The sequence below is a fragment of the Oenanthe melanoleuca genome, unplaced genomic scaffold, assembly GCF_029582105.1.
Source record: "Oenanthe melanoleuca isolate GR-GAL-2019-014 unplaced genomic scaffold, OMel1.0 S001, whole genome shotgun sequence".
NCBI lineage: Eukaryota > Metazoa > Chordata > Aves > Passeriformes > Muscicapidae > Oenanthe > Oenanthe melanoleuca.
In genome coordinates, this window is record NW_026612650.1 from 6,207,009 (window position 1) to 6,223,626 (window position 16,618).

Here is a 16,618-nt window from a genome sequence, read left to right on the forward strand (position 1 = left end):
CCACCTCCAACTTCTCCCCACAGTCCTTGGGGAGCTGCCAGGCAGGCTGAGAGCTGCCCCTGGCAGGTGGCACATGCCCTGGGCTGGCCAAGAGCCCTGAGGGCTGCAGGAGCTGCTCTGCAGGACAGCCCTGGGCAGCCCTGGCTGCAGCCCCAGCTTCAGCCCCTGCAGCCGTCCCTGGCAGCAGGAGCCATCCTGCCCTGTCCCTTTGACAGTGCCCAGGGCAGCCCCGCTCTGCAGCACATCCTCCTCCTCCTCCTGTGCCTCAGAGAAACTGGGAGAATCCTCCTGACACATCCCCCAGGCTGTGGGCTGTGCTGGCTCCAGGAGATCCCTCCAGGAGCACAGGAGACCTTGCCCTGCACCCACACACTCACCATGTCCAGGGCTGTGAAGATGTTTCCCCAAGTGAAGTCTCAGCTCAATGTCTTCCCAGTCCTGATTGCCTTTAGCCTGTCTGTGCCTGGCTCCTGTGCCCTCAGTGCCTGCAGGCAGTGCCCTCAGCCCTGCTGGGCTGTGAAAGGAGCTGCTCCTCAGCAGAAATGTCTTTTTGAAGCTTTTCCTGCTTGCCATTATCTCCCTCTGTGCCAGGAGCCACAACACAATGACTTTAATGACCTGCTCAGGAGTTTGTTCTTTTTTCAAATCAGATTCAGTCCCTAAGAGAGTGTTTTTCAAAAAAACTTTTAAAGAATTCAAAATAATATTAATACGCCAAAGTCTCTTGAAGTTTTAATGGGTCCCACTGAGGGAAAGGACTCAGAAAGTGCCCCAAGGTTCCAGTTAGAGCCAAACACTGGAGGCACTGATGATAGATGGAGACAAACAAGGGAAAGGTGTCTCTGATGCTGAGCAAAAAAAAAAAAATGTGTTTCAGGAATGCAAAGGGCCAAGGCCTGAGCCCCAGCCCCTGGCAAGGCAGATCCTGTCCCTCCCTCATTGCTCAGGGCTCTTCCCGGGGCACTGGGCTCTGGGGATGTGCAATGCCAAGGGCAGGACCATGGGGCGGCCCCTGCCAGGCTGCTGAGCAGGGACAAGGAGGCAATGAGGCCCCAGCACAGCAAGGCTCACTTGTCCCCTGCTGGCCTCAGGCCCAGGGCCAGCAGCCATGGCCCAAGTGCTGCAGCAGTTGGCTCTGGCAGGGCCTTTCAGCTGCTGCCCATCCCTGTGCCCTCTGCAGCCCAGGCTGTCCTACGGTGTCCATGCCCTGCGCCTCTGTCTCTGCAGGCTGTCGTCATCCCCCGGCTGCCCCACCTCGCTGGCCCTTCCTTTGCTGACAGCTCTGCGTCCTGCCTGCCTCTGCCTGGCCACACAGAGCCTTGGGCTGCTCCAGACTCTTTCTGGGGGACGTCTTGCACCACAGCCCTGCCCTGGGAGAGAAATTCCTTTCTCCTTCTGTCCATTCTGGACCATCCCAGCTGCCCTTGGCATTAATTCTTTTTTCCTCTGGCTGTTTTCCACTATGTCAGAAGGATCTACCATCCCTGAAACCACCCTTCCATCTCTCTCAGGGCTCTCCTCTGCTCTCCTGAGTCTCCATTTCACTGAGCACAGAGCTCCTTTGTCCCTATCTAGTGGTCAATGATTTGATGCCTTGGGCACCTGGACAAGAAGGACAGTTCTTCTCTAAAGGAAGGAAACCACAGAACCCCAGGTTTTGAAGGCAGATCAGAGGCAAAGGCAAGCCAGACCTGTCTGTCATTGGAGCTTTTGTCTGAAAGAAACCCTTGGATATATGTAGAGTTTAGGAGGTGGAATTCCATTTCAGCCATGGGTGCCTGGACTGGAATGACAATTCTTCTCCACCGGAGAAGAATTCTTCTCCACAGGAAGGAAAGGGCAGAGCCCCAGTGTTTCAAAGACTGATTAGAGGCAGTCCCAAGGAGGCCAAGGCCAGACAGACCTGTTTGCCTTGGCAGCATTTCTCTGGGAGCAATCCTTGGATAGGCAGAATTTGGGAGGCCAAATCCCAGTTTTGTCCATGGGCATCTGGAAAAGAAGGACAGTTCTCTTCCATAGGAAGAAAAGTATAGGGCCCCAATGTTTCAAAGGCAGATGAGAGCTGGCCCTCAGGAAGCCATGGGAACCTAGACATTCCTGGCAGCTTTTGTCTGGGAGCTGTCCTTGGATACAAGGAATTTTAGAGGCAGATTCTCATTTGGCCATGTATGCCTGGACATGAAAGATGTTTCTTTCCATGGGAGAAAAGCACAGTCTCCCAATGCTTTAAAGGCAGATGCAATGTCGTCCCTATGAGACCATGGCCAGACAGAGCTGTCTGTCCCGGCAGGTTTCATATGGGAACAATCCTTGGATATAATCAAATTTGGAGGTATCCCAATTTTGGCCACTGGGACCATGGAGGAGAAAGAAAGTTCTTTCCCACAAAAAGGAAAGCACAGAACTTTGAGATTTCAGGGGCAGATGAGAAGCAACCCTCAACATGCCAAGGTCAGCTGGACCAGTTCTGGCCCCAGGAGGCCAAGTCAACCAGATCTGTTCCATATTCTTGGGTCCTTGGAGCCCTTAAGCTTTACAATTACCCCTTGGTTCCATGAGGCCCCACAGTATCACAACAGATCTTTGTTTCCCTGAGGCCCAGCAATATCACAATGTTCTCCTTGGCTCTGCAGTGGCACAATGGCCCCTTGCTTCCCTGAGGCCTTGCAGTGTCAAAATGGTTTAATGGGACTGCATAATGACACAATGGCCCCTTGGTTCCATGAGGTCTCAGAGTGTCACAATGGTCTCCATGGTTCCATAAGGTCCTGTGGTGTCACAATTACCCCTTGGTTCTATTGGGCTCCTCAGAATCACCATGGCCCCTTGGTTCCACAAGACCTGGCTGTGTAACATTGGCCCTTTGCTTCCATGGGGGACCATAGTGTCACAATGGCCCCTTGTGCCCATTAGACCTTGCAGAGTCACAGTGGTTGCTCTGGCTCTATGAGGCCCTGTGGTGTCTCAATGGTCCCTTGGTTTCATGCGGACTCAGAGTCGCAGAATGGTCTCCAGGATTCCATGAGATCCCGCAGTGACACAATGGTCTCATTGGTTCCACGAGGCCCTGCAGCTCCACAATGGCCCTTTGGTGTCACAAGAACTTGAAGTTCATAATGGTATCAGCAGGTTCCCCTACCTGTTCACAATGGCCTCCTTGGTTCCACAATGTTCCCTAGGGTAACAATGGTATCCTTGGATCCATGGTGACACAGTGTCACAATGGTCCCTTGGTTCCATGAGGCCCTGTGATGTCCCAATGGTCTCATTGGTTCCCTGACTTCTACAATGGCCCTTTGGTGTCACAGTGTGTAACAATGGTATCCTTGGTTCCACAGAGTCAGAATGTCCCTGTGGTCTCACAGAGCCCCACAGTGTCACTACGATCCCCTTGATTCCATGAGGCCCTGCCGTGCTACAATGACCCCTTGGTCATACAAGGCCCTGCAGTGTCACAATGGCCCCTTGGCTCCAGTGGGTCCCAAAGTGCCATAATGGTCTCCATGGCTCCCTGAGGGCCCACAATATAACAATGGACTTTGGCTCCATGAGCTTTTGTACTGCCAACATCAGTTTTCTTGGTTCTGCAGTGTCACAACGGACCCTTGGTTCCAAGAGGTGCCTGGCCTCCCGCAGCCCCTCACAGCCTCCAACAGCCTTTCATGGACCCTCATGGCCCCTCACAGCCATCCATGGCTGCTCATTGCTCTTCACAGCCCTTGAGGACCCCTCACAGCCTCCTACAGCACCTCATGGCCCCTCACAGACTCTCATGGCCCCTCAAGGCCCCTCATGGCTCCTCCCAAAAGAGAAGGGGTTGGGCCCAGCTTGTTTCCCTTTTATTTTGTTCCCTTCACAGTGACGAGTAAAGAAAGGCTGAAATGGAGCCTTTCCCAGCCTTTCCCTCGGGGTTAACTGTGGGATGAAGCTCTGTGCTGGCGCTGCCCGAGTGTGAACATCCCTGCAGACCCAAGGCCTTTGCTGTCCCCGTGTCCATTCCCTGTCCCCAGTCCCACCCAAGGCCTATGCTGTCCCCGTGTCCATTCCCTGTCCCCAGTCCTGCCCAAGGCCTTTGCTGTCCCCGTGTCCATTCCCTGTCCCCAGTCCCGCCCGGCTCTGGCAGCAGCAGGAGCCGCAGCTCAGTGGGCGCCGGCCCAGCCCAGCCGGGGCTCCCAGGCAGGAGCAGCAGCAGCACCGGCCCCTTCCCACCTGCTCCTGCCTCGCTCCCAAGGGCCTTTTCCAGGTGAATTCTGGAGCAGAGCAACAACCACCCACACACAGCCCTGATTCCTCAGGGCCTGCCTGTGCTGCCCTGACCCAGCCTTCACAGAGAGAAAGGGTTGAGTTCCAGCGCTGCTTTCAGCCCTGTTTTACTCACTCTGAGGTGGCAGCAGGAGGCTTTTTTTGCCTTTGCCTTGGAAATTGTAGATCACAGCTGCTCTTGCCCTCTTCTGCTTGCCGCTTGAATTTTATCCATAAAATTGAAATTGCCTTTTTCAATCAGTGCTACCCCGGGTGCTTTTGTGATGGGGAACTCCGGCTCTTTGTTGAAGGCATCATGATTTGCAGATCTTAAAATGCTCACAAGTCCCTGAGCACAAAGTCGAGGAGAATTAAAGACACAAAGGCCACATTTGCAGTGCTCAAACGCAGCCCTGTTGCTGGTGCTGCTGAAATAGAATCAGCTGACAGAGGCCATCACAGAAATTGCCTCCGGATCATCAAATCAAATGAAAAAATTCACCAGAACAAAGAGAATCCAGAACCTCTCGCCTCGCTTCCTTGTTCCTTCCATGCAGCAGCAGAAAATGGAGATGCCCAGAGGTATTTCCAGCTGCTGCTGGTCCCAGTGGGAGCCCAGCCTGCTGCCCAGCCCCAGCAGGATCCTGAGCCCAGCCCGGGCAGCTCCCGCAGTGTCGGGAGCTCAGCGCACGCGGGGCCGGGCCCAGAGCCCCGGGCACGGCCGCCCATTGCGGGGCAGCGGCGCAGGCGGAATGTCCTGCGGCCCAAACCTCCTGCTCCTGCCACACAGCGCCCAGCCTTCTCCCCTGCTCCTCCTCTCCCAGCACAGCACAAATTCCAGCTCAGAGGAGGCTTCCCCAGACAGGGCCCAGGTTCCTGTTTCAGCCTGAGTGTCCTGCAGAGGAACAGGGCATCCTTCAGGCACTTCCACAAGCTCAGGGTCCTTATTTCATGGGGAAACTGGCATGCAAATAGCCTTGCTATACAGGACAAAAGCAAAGGGAATGAACTGGAAATTATTAGGCAAAATTACCCTTCTTACAGACAAAGTTCATTCCCTGCATTTCTCCTTTTCAGATGTTTTCAGTCACCTAGTGAGATGTCCAGCTTTTTCTGGTGCTTCTCATGAACTGATGGTACTTCTGATTTACACCAGTGCAAGACATGTAGAATCAGCTAATCTGAACACAGAAACAATCTCCCTCTGCCAGCCCATTTTCACTTTCAAGATGTCCATAGGGGTGTTGGAATGATCATCACACAACTCTCCACTTGTGGCTGCAGGCTCTGGAGATTCTTTCTCTGCATTCAGTCATGGTTGCATTCCCTATCAATTCCTGGTACCACCTCCTGTTTTCTTAGGTTAGAATGGTAACAATGAAAACCTTACCTATGGCAGAACTCTCCAGCCCAGAAGGAAAAGAAAGAACAAGTTGCCAAGTTCTCAAAACCTTTGTCCTGATTTGAGGTAAGAGTTGTGCTGCTCGCACAGTGTGGAAAGCCAAGAGAAGCTGCAGTTGGTGGCACATCTTGTGACAGAAGTTGCGCCTTATTCTCCAGGAAAGGTTCCTGGACAGAGCAAACAGGATGGTGGAGAAGATTCTGGGAAAATTGAAAACAGCTTTAAAGAAGTGAATTGAAAATGGAAAGAAATAAACCAAGATGTTTTTCTCTATTTATTTTTATGCTTCCCTTTTCCATCTTGCACTACTTCTGCATCCCATTAGTTCCAAATGGATCTCAGCTCTAAGATCCATGACTTGGCAAGTTTTAGACAATGTAAAATACCCACAGTTTGCCTTTCCCTTTTTTTCTTGGAAATGAATGCTGGAGACACAAGTACACTGCTTGGGTCAGGTACAAATTCTGCATTCAGGGCATGTGCTCAGACAGTGTTTGAGCCTCATCAGGGACAATGTACAGCATAAACCAAGGGGATTCCTCTGCCACTGTGCAGGAGTAAAGACTGGATCCTGGCTCAACATGGCAAAGTTCCCGTGTTTGGAGAGACTCAAAGGCTGCCAGTGAGGAGAGAGCGGCTCGGCACAGGGGTGAGCGAGGAACGGACAAACAGACACGCGGACAAACGGCCCTGGCGCTTCAGTTTCAGCAGGGGCAGCAGCGGTCGCGGTAGGAGCAGCGGCAGCAGCGAAAGAAGCGGCTGTGTCGACTCGCTCTTGTTTATTCTCTCCCTCTCTCACAGTCCCGCATGCTCTCCGCAGTCCTGCACGCTCTCTCGCTCCCTCTCCCGCTGTCCCCTCCTCTCCCAGTCTCCCTCTCCCCGTTCCAGACCAGGCCATGCCCCCAGCCAGGGCTGCCCCGTCCCTGTCCCCGCCCGTCCTGCCGCACTCTCGCCTCCGCCCGGCTCTGGCCGTGCTGGCGGTGGCTCTGCTGGGCGGGCATTAGTGCCTGGGGCTGGGGCGGCATCGCCTCCCTTCGGCTCCCCCTGGCCTGAGCCCGGCCCGAGCTCCGCCGCTCGGCAGCGCGGCCGCCGGCCCCGAGCCGCCGCTGTCCCGTTCCAAAGAGCGAACGCCTGGGGCTGCCCGGCCCGGGGCGGCCGAGGGGCGCTCGGGGGCCGTTCCTGGCCCCGGGCCGAGCGCTGACAGCCGCGTCTCGCCGGCAGGGAAGGCGTAGCAGGGCCTGAAGGAGCGGAACCGGCTGGGTTCGCTGCTGGGCCGCGGCGGCTGCGGCAGCGTCTGGGCGGTGACGCGGCTCTCGGACAGTGCCCGGGGAGTGGCGGGGCCGGCGGGAGCAGGAGGAGGAGGAGGAGGAGGAGCAGGAGAAGGAGAAGGAGGAATTGTCGGGGTGTGGCAGCAAGGCGGTGAGCTCAGCCCGCTGCTGCCCCTTGCTCGCAGTGCCCATCGAATACGTGCCGCGGGATCGCATCCGGCACTGGGGCAAGCTGGAGAGCGAGTGGGGCCAGTGGGTGAAGCCGGGGCGTGCCGGGCGGCGAGGAACCGGGTCCCATCAGGGTGGGAGCCACCGGGAGCCCTGCAGGGAGAGCGGGCGTGGGGTGAGCGGGGAATGCAGAGCGTTCTGGATGGGGTGAAGGGTCCCAGAGCCCTGGCACGGCCCAAGCCCGACTGAGATCGTGCCCCTGGAGATCGTGCTGCTGGCCAAGGTGCCCTCTGGGTGTGCTGGTGTCATTCAGCTCCTGCAGTGGGTTGGGTTGAGCTGCCCAACAGCTTCTTGTTGGTGCTGGAGCGTCCAGAGCGGTGCCAGGAGCTCTCGGGTTTGCTGGCGGAGCGGAGGTTGCTGCCGGAGCAGGAGGTGTGGGAGCTGTTCCGTCAGGTGCTGGAGGCCGTGAGGCTCTGCACCATCTGCGGGGTCCTGCACAGGGACATCAAAGCAGAGACCATCCTGCTCAGCCTGGCCACTGGGCAGCTGAAACTGATCGACTGTGGCTGTAGCACCTTCCTCCAAGACAGCCTACACCCCGTTTGTAGGTGAGCCCTCCTGGGGGATGCTCCTGGGCATCTCATGGCCCAGCCTGGGTGTAGCACCGGGGATTCCCCCTTTTGCAGCTGGGATGGGATTAATGCTTGAGCCAAGTGGATTTGAGTGGGAGTGTGAGGGGGACCATCTCCCAGCCCTGCCGACAGCCTTCAGCACCCACTCTGCCCTGGGCTGGTGCTGGAGCTGGAGCAGCCAGGCCGACAAAACCCCCGTGGGGGTAGCAGAGAGGGGGGTCTGACCCCATGCCCCGGCCAGTTTGGTGTGCAGGCAAGAAAGGGCTTGAACTGCCCTGCTCCCCCTGTTTGCCTTGATTTATTAACATCTTTTGGGGCCATGCAGGGAGAAGAATGGGTTTTCTCCACCACTGGGTGTGTTTTTGTTTTGTGTGTTGGGCCTTCCCAGGGCTTCTCCTGCCCTGTTCCAGCACCAATGGATCCTTTTCCAACCCCGAGTTTGTACACAAGTCTCAGGCGCTGGCGACAGGGCAGTGGGTCACACCCCGTGCCACTGGGGCAGCCCCTGCATGCCCAGGGATGCTGGGGCCAGGCTCTGGGAGCAGCAGCATCCCCCTGATGAACTCCATCTGTATTCCAGAGGAACCCTATCCTACAGCCCTCCAGACTAGTTCCACCACCAACGCTACCACAGTGAGGCAGCAAAGATCTGGTCCCTGGGCCTCCTGCTGTCCCACCTGGCCACGGGGAAGCACCTGTTCAGGAGGGGCCAGGAGATCATCTGGGGATGGATCTTGTTCCCACGAGGGCTTTCTCAAGGTGGATCCTCATCTCTGGGCACAGGGGAAATACCAGTGCTGGGAGACTGCAGCGGGCTCGTGAGCATCCTGCTCTGGCAGCTGCTGAGGAGGTGGCACATGTCCTGCTCTCCTGCTCTCCTCCAAACAGAGAATCAATGGGGAAGTTTAGGCACAACCCTGGGCACACCCAGCATGGCCTGGGCATGGAAATGGGGAGAGCAACTTTTCCAACTAATGATTTCTGGTTTCTCTTTTCAGAGTGCCAAGACGTTATTAAGAGGTGTTTATCCATGCAACCCTTGGACAGGGTCCAGGGTCCTTAGAAGACCTTTTCTGGGATCCTTGGCTGCAGGGTGTTCATCTACCCTAGAAGATGGGAGAGATCCTCGTGCACATTTGGACCCGGGGGCCTGGCATGTATATGCTGCACACATCTCTTGGCAATCACTGGAAAAGCAAACCAGACTGGTTTTGTCCTGCCTGTTACTCTGATCAGTGATCATCAGAAGGGAACACACAGTTCATGGGCTGGAGCTGAGCTGGAGACCTGGTGTGGCAAGCACTGGTGGCCACCATCCCCCCTGCTTGTCTGGTTCATTGATGGCTGGGGCCCTGGGCAGAACACTGACAGCGTGGTCTGGCCCCCAGGAAAGGAGAAGGAGCCCCTGGAGAAGCTGTAGCAGGTGGGGCTGCTGCTGGAGACACCAAGGACAGCCTCAATGATGACAATCTCTTCCTCAGCCTGGGCAGCTGAAGATGATGGACTTTGATTCTGGCACCTTCTTCACAGACAAGCTCCACAACCAGTTTGTGGGTGAGTCCACAGCCAGGGGGATGCTCCCAGATCTGGGCATGGCACAGCTTGGCCGGGCACCAAAGGTTCCCCCTTTGCTGGGGCAGGTGCCATGAATCCTTCAGTGGGCTGCCAAGGTGCTTTTTGGCTCTGGGCAGCTGCTGAGGGGCTGGATGTGCCATGGCTGGCTGCAGGCTGGGCACATGTGCTGCCCTCCTGCTCTGCTGCCCAAGGCAGCAATGATGGGCAGCTTTGGGCAGCTTTGGGCAGCTTTGGGCACTGCTCTGGGCACGGCCAGCATGGCCTGGGTACCGTGGGAGCTGGGACAAGGAGGACAGGAGCCTTCAGCTCATGGGTAGGTTCTAGTTTCTTTTCTTCCAGCCGGGCTCTGTGGATGCTGAGTCTGCTCTGGGCTCTGCCAGGGCTCTGCTGGGCTCAGCCCTGGGCACAGGGCTCTGCCCTCACATTGCTCTGACAGCTTTGCATCAGATGAGCCCTTTCCAAGCACACCACCTGAGCTTTCTGCTTTTGCAGGTGAGTGAGATGCTCCTGCAGGCCAAGACATTGCAGTTAGGGACACACAGCCAGTTGGCAAGAACCCAAACTCTCCACAGTCCCAGCTGAACACCTGTATCTCCACAGGATGTTTCTCTGTCCCACTCTTCATTCCTTCTTGGCTGGAATTGTGCAATTGCACTTTCTTCTTCCTCTAGAAATGCCACCAATGGACAAAACCTGTCAAGCGGGCCATATTCCTAAGGCAGTGCAGTCTGGAGCTGATGGATGGAGAATTGTCCTGCACTTCCAAACCAAGCAAAAAGCCATAAGTGATACTCTTTAATAAACCCCTTCAGCTTCAAAGAGAATGTGCAACTCATTCACAGGGTGAGAAGGAACAGTATTCTAAAGGATTTGGGCTGTGACAGAGTTTAGATTGTCAGTCCTGCGCAGAGCTGGCAGGGCACAAGGGAATTTCTTTATGCTTCACACCAGTTTCACCACAATTTACATTAACAATATTGAAAACAACTCCCAAAATATTTTTTAATAAGTTTACTGAGGCCAGTAAGGTATATCAATGCCATCAGCTAATTTACAAAGTAAATAAATTAGTTTCATCTTTCAAAAGATCAGTTACTTCTTAATTAAAGTTACAGAAGATTTTTCACTGCACACATGGTTTTTGTTTTTCTCTTTCACATTTTATAGACGATTTTTTCTTTTCTTTTTCCTTTTTCATTTCCTCAAAAGGTTCCCATGTGGAGCAGCTCCTTCCCGCTGGCTGAGCTCCTCAAGCAGAGCCCGGCGGCTCCTGGCCCTGCAGGGCTGAGGCTGTTCCCCATTGCTGGGCACAGACTGATGGAGCAGCACTGCTGAACACGGGGACACACAGAGGGACCAGGAGCAGCTGCCTTTGCCCACCTGCAGCTCCAAGGCCCAAACTCTGAGCAGACAGGGCTGGAAGAGACTCGCAGGCTCCCTGTTTGCTGTGCTGCCCCACTTGTGCCCAGCCCAGCTCTGTGTGGGGCAGAGGGAGAACAAGGGGCAGCTCCCTCCCAGCCCCTGCCCAGGGACCCCTCTGGCCCCTGGCTTAGGGCACTGTCAGCACCCACTGCTCCAGCCACCGCTTCTGCTGGCACTGACAGCAACACCCAAACTGTGGCTGATCCCGAGGGAGCAGCAGCAGTGCCTGGATCTGATCCCTGACTCTGGGCAGGGCTGGATAAATGACTCCCACAGCAGCAGCAGCCCATGGACCTGACTTTCAGCACAGCCCCTGCCACTCTTCCCTCCATGTGCCGTGGTGTCACAGCAGCCTGGGGCACCTGGGAGCCCCCATTGCCAGCAGGGACTCGAGATGGCAGCTCTGGGCTCCTGGAGGTTGTGCAGGGAATAGAGGTGGGAACTCCCTGTCCATGTGGAGCTTCCAGATGGAAAAGGCTGCTGTGAGCAGGCAGCTCCAAGGGCAGAGAAAGGAGGGGCTGGAGCCCTTGATCTGTGCCAGTTCCACAGCCCTGGGCAGCAGCCACTGAGCACAGGGGAAACAGAGCACACAGCAAGAGGGACAAAACCAGTCAAGGTCAGAGACTGGGAAGAGCCAGAGCTGGGAGCAGGAACAGCTGCTTCATGGAACTCTAGGAAAAAGCTCTTGGCTAGTTCAAAGTGCTGAAAGGTATGAAGGGCAGAGAGGAGACCACACCACACAATTCTCCTGTTTTCACGGCCTCCCTTCTCAGTGTCCCAGAAGGAACTCGATGAACTCTATTCTTCTCTCCGAGTTGTCTCGTTCACCATGAGCAGCTGAGCACCAGGAGCTAAAGGGGCTGAAGCCTTAGGCCACAAGAGCTGAGCAAAAGGAAAAATTTTGACCAAAATAATGCTGCCAACATGGATCTAGCTGAATCCAGCAGATGGAATCCTGGAGTTTTAGAATCCTTTCTGCTGGAAAAGTCCTCTGAACAATCGAGTCCAGCCGTTCACCCAGCACTGCCAAGCCCAGCATAAAATCACGTCCACGAAGTGCCAAGGCCTGGACAACAGGCCCTGAGCCAAAGGTGACCTTTGGATGAACCTTCCAAACAAAGGTTATCTTTGTATCATATTAGCGAAATATGCACAGTCATTAGCACTCTGATAGATGTATCCATTCATTAATAAAACATGGATTGACCTTTCTGTATTCAGAAACTGGACAAGACCATTAAATCCAACATCTGACCTTGTTTGAGGTGTATGATCAAAGTCAGCTCCCTTGGTTCCTCCTTGAGCCCTGGCCAGGCTTTGGGAAGAGCCCAATAGGAGAATGAAACCAGAATGAATTACAGTAAATTACACTGGTTCCTGAATTTGATATCTGTGTCTCTGCTGCTGACCCTGCCCACTGGTAAAACAAAGTTGGTGTGGTCTGGCTAGATCACCACAAAATGTTGCTTTTTGTATGTAAATGTAAGGAATCAGTCCTGTCCGAAACTCTCAGGTGGAGGGAAAACCTTCCCTAGAGTTTCCTGACTCTGGAGTGGGCTGAGTTCGGAGCACTGTGAGAGCAATGGGGAAGTCAGCTGAAAGAAGTTGAACCACTGGATGTATTGAAATATGGAAAAATGAAAAGAACTTGTGTGTTTGGGAAGATGAGGATGAATTTTGTTACCAGCATATCAGAAAGAGCACCAACAGAGAGAATGATTGCTGTCAAAATGCTCCCTCATGGAGTGACAGAAAAGGCTTTGAATCTTGAGCTTGGATTCATTTGTGCAAAGGAAAGAGTAATATTATAATCAGTAATTATATACATATATATATACATACATATATATATATATATATATATATATATATATATATATAATATAATAAAAATGTGATGTATGTATATTCACATATGTATAACGACATTGTAAAATTATGCTCCAAATACTAATTTTTTAGCTTTTGCTGCTCAGGGATGTAACACATAATACTCTACACAAAATTACTGGCCAAGACCCAAACACCACTGGTGAACTCTGTGAGATTGTATACAACAAATGAAGGAGGAAAGGATGAAATTGGCAGTTTTTATAGGGTTTGATGACACTAGGATGTGGAATGCTTTGTCTTTTCCTGTGAAAAATAGGGTAAGACTGATGAGTTTTTTGTACAGCAGACCACCCACAGACTGCAGCATTAATTGAAAAGATGAAGGGGTTGTTAAAAGAGCAGTTGAAAAAAATAGGAGATGGGAATTTATCACAATGAAAATCCCACCTCACAGATGTGCTCCATACTCTTAACAATGGGCCCACTGGAAAAACGGAAACCCCCTGGATGTGCATGGCTGCACCCAGTTTGAAAATACAGCCATGGACAGTGACTTTGACTACCTGGGAAATTATTCTGGGGGTGATGGCCCCTGACAGGGCCACCCCAGAGGCTGCAGGGCTGGACCTTTATGCATTAGAATCAGTTAGGATAAATCAGAAGCAAAGGAGAGCTATCAAAACTGGAACAGGAATTCAGATTCCTCCAGGACACTTTGGTTTGATAAATGCTCACTCGAGCTTGGCCTTGAAGTGTTCATGTCTTGGGAGGAGTAATGGGTGCAGATTATCAAGGAAAATTGAAGTAATTCTGTTAAACAATAGTGAACAATTGGATGATTCAATTCCATGGCAAGGTAGCATAATTATTGATATTGCAGTTTTTAAAACAAATGTGAAAAAAGAACATCCACCTCAAATCACTGCTGCTCATGGAGATAAAGGGTTTGGATGCACCAGTCCTAATAATGGAGCCAGAGTGTGGGTGTAGAGGCCAAATGACCCTCCCAAGCCAGCTGAAGGAACAGCTCTGTGGAAAGACAACACTGTTTGAATCCTGAAACCTTGAGAGGGTGAGAAGGATGGGAATATGACCCTGCAGCCAAGTGTTCTGTGCTAGAACAAGTGGATGTTATGGGATGTTGTTTTACAGATCCTGTAGGACCAAATCTCCCTGTTTGCCCCAACAGCTCTTTGGAAAATGCTCTGATCCACGGGGCTCCATGTGAAGGCTGATGTGACACTGAGGCACTTCCACACAAATTCCATCCAGGAGCCTGGGTGCCCTCAGGGACTGGGACCAGGCACCTCTCCAGGCAGAGGGGAAAGGACCCACCAAGCCTTGCCACCCACAGACAGCGTGTTACAGCTGAGCAGCAAAGGACATTGGGGACATTATTCTGGAATTAAACAGGTGTCAGCTCTGTGGACAACAGAATTATCGTTCCTAACCAAAATGAGGTTGAGGAAAGAGAATGAAAAACTGTCACTAATCTACTACAGAAATCTGTAAATTGTATCTTGATAATCAGCCATAATCTTTGTTTGCAGAAACACCTCTAGAGTTTTACCAAGCATTATTCATGAAAATGGTGATGAAAATATCAAGATGAAAGCAGCCAAAATACTCAATCTAACAAATTACTGGATAGTTCTCAACCAGAGGGAAATCAAGGCAGAGCCATGGTTTGTCATGTTTGTCATGGCTGCTTTTTTAAAATGAGCTCCGTGGTGCATTTGGTGCTGAGCCCTTGAATGTCAGGGCCTGAGAGGAGATTGCACAAACCTTTCCAGGAGTCCAAGGTGAAAGAAAAACCCAAAGTGTCTGAAAGCATTAATGGGACCCACTGAGGTCCATCCCCAACACAGGCTCCTCATGGACTCCTTGGAGGAGAGAACTGGAGGCCATGATTGCCCAAAAACCTCTCAGAGAGTAAAGGAAAAAGAAAAGTACCTCAAAAAGTTGGAAGTACCTTGAAGCATTAATGAGCCCCAGTGAGTGTTGTTACTGACAAAAGCTCTCAAGAGACTAATTAAAGCAGATAATTGGAGACTATGATTGCACAAAGATCTCAAGACTCCAAGGCAAAAGCAAATCCCAAAGGCCTCAGAAAAACCTGCAGTCCCTGGTACCATGAAGGAGCCCCCCAGGGCCATTCCTGACCAAGGCTCCCCAGGGACTGGTCCCAGCAGATCCCTGAGGTCACTGGGATGTGGGGAGAAGCTGAGGGCAGGTCAAGGGGTGACAGTGCCCAGCCTTGCTGGGGCTGTGCCAGGAGGCCCCAGTGGCTCAGGACAAGGTGTCTCCTCCCAGCCCTTGGTGGCACAGACCCTGCTGTGCCCCAGGGCACCAAGACTTGGCTTCTCTTTGTCCCCACCTGTCATCTCTGCCTCCAGTTCTCTGCCTGATTGATGCTTGGGGACACTTTCTCATTCATGTTCCACTCTGGGACCCATTAAAACTTGAAGAAACTTTGGAGTTTGATTCTGATTTGGAGTCCTTGAGAGGTTTCCTAACAAACCATGGCTCTGCCTTAATTTCCCTCTGGTCTGTTGCAGTTCATTATAAATGTTTCCTATAATTGTTATGGAGAAATATTTTGAAGTGTTCCTTAAAAATATCCATTTCTATTTTAAAGAATGGATTTTATTACTGTTGTCTTTAAAGCAGAGGTGATTGCAGCATTCTGTGATTGATACTGATCCAGGGTCTCTCCCCAGGAGATCTGGCCTGCTCAGAGAAGCTGTTCCTTGAGGTCTGAGCAAGTGTGGACAACCTTGCTCCACATTCCCCAACCCCATCCTGTCTGCCCTCACTCACCTGGGACCTGCTTTGCTTGGACAGTTGGCTAATCTCAGGGAAAGAGGAGTTTCTCCTTTTTGTTATTTTCTACGCAACCTAAAACTCCTAATTTTCCCTAGGGAAAATAGACACACTCCTCAGGTGTGTGCCAGCCCAAGGTGCCACCAAGGAGGTTCAGCACCGGGGATCGGGGCCTCAGGGTGGTGCCTTGAGTCGGCGCCATCTTTCCTTTCTGCCTCAAACTCCCGTCATGCCCCGCGGCCCCATAGAGTCCCATTGGAGCCGGGACTACAATACCCGTCATGCCCCGCGCTCCACAGAACCCCGGTGTTCCCCCTTATGTCCGATAGATGTCCTCCAGAACCTCCAGGATCCCGAAGTGTCCCCTCAGCGACCATTTGGGAACCTCCCAAAAACGTCCCCGAATGCTCCCAAGCCCGCAGATGCCCGTTACAGGCACTTCTGGGAATTCGTCTCCTGCCATCCCCCGCGAGCTCAGAGCACCTCATAACCCAGTCAGTCGCCTAAAATTCCTGCCGTGCCCCGTGCCCTGAAGAGCCCGGTTAACGCCCCCCAAAATCCCTCCAAGCTCTCCCGAACCGCATACGCTCCCCCCTGAAGGACCTCAAGTCGCTGCTCAGATGCAAAAGTGCTCCTCGCAGTGCCCTCCCGGACCCCAAACTCTCCACAAGAGGCACTTCCGGGACTACAGCTCCCATCATGCTCCACGGTTCCAGTAAAATGCCATTCCAGCTGAGACTTCATCTTCCATCATGCCCCGCGCCTCACGGAGAGACACTGCAGCTGCGCCAAGAGCTCCCATGATGCTCCGCAGCCCCTTTAACCCGTATTATACCTGTGCCTACAACTCCCATCATCCCCCGCGCCCCACAGAGCCCCGTTAGAGCCCCTAAGTGCCCGCCCGGACCCCGAAGGGTCCCAGATTCTCCTCCGTGACCTCCAAGTGCCTCCCTGGACCCCCAAGTACCACTCTGAAGCCAAGACTTTCTTCCAAATATTTTCCCCAGACCCAAAACTTCACTCACTGTGCCCCAAAAATGTCTCCCTGGACCCTTAAGTGCCCACCTTGACCCTGTCTGATACAAAGTTGATAATAAAGATGATAAAATGATTACAAATATTACAAATTATCCTGAAGACGGAGAAATAAATAACCAATAGAGCTAAATTATTAATTATGGGATTTGTCTTACTTGGAAACAATGACCAATAATTTATTTGGTTGGTAATAATATAAAGATTATTAATATAAT

At 52.8% G+C, this 16,618-nt stretch overlaps 1 protein-coding gene and 1 pseudogene across 2 annotated transcripts in view; both read left to right on the forward strand.

The window, feature by feature from the left end:
• LOC130266132 (olfactory receptor 14A16-like) overlaps positions 1-16,618 on the forward strand; it is a 540,143-nt gene that overhangs the window by 420,130 nt on the left and 103,395 nt on the right. The window lies entirely within an intron of this gene.
• On the forward strand, positions 6,541-8,400 carry LOC130265995 (serine/threonine-protein kinase pim-1-like; annotated as a pseudogene).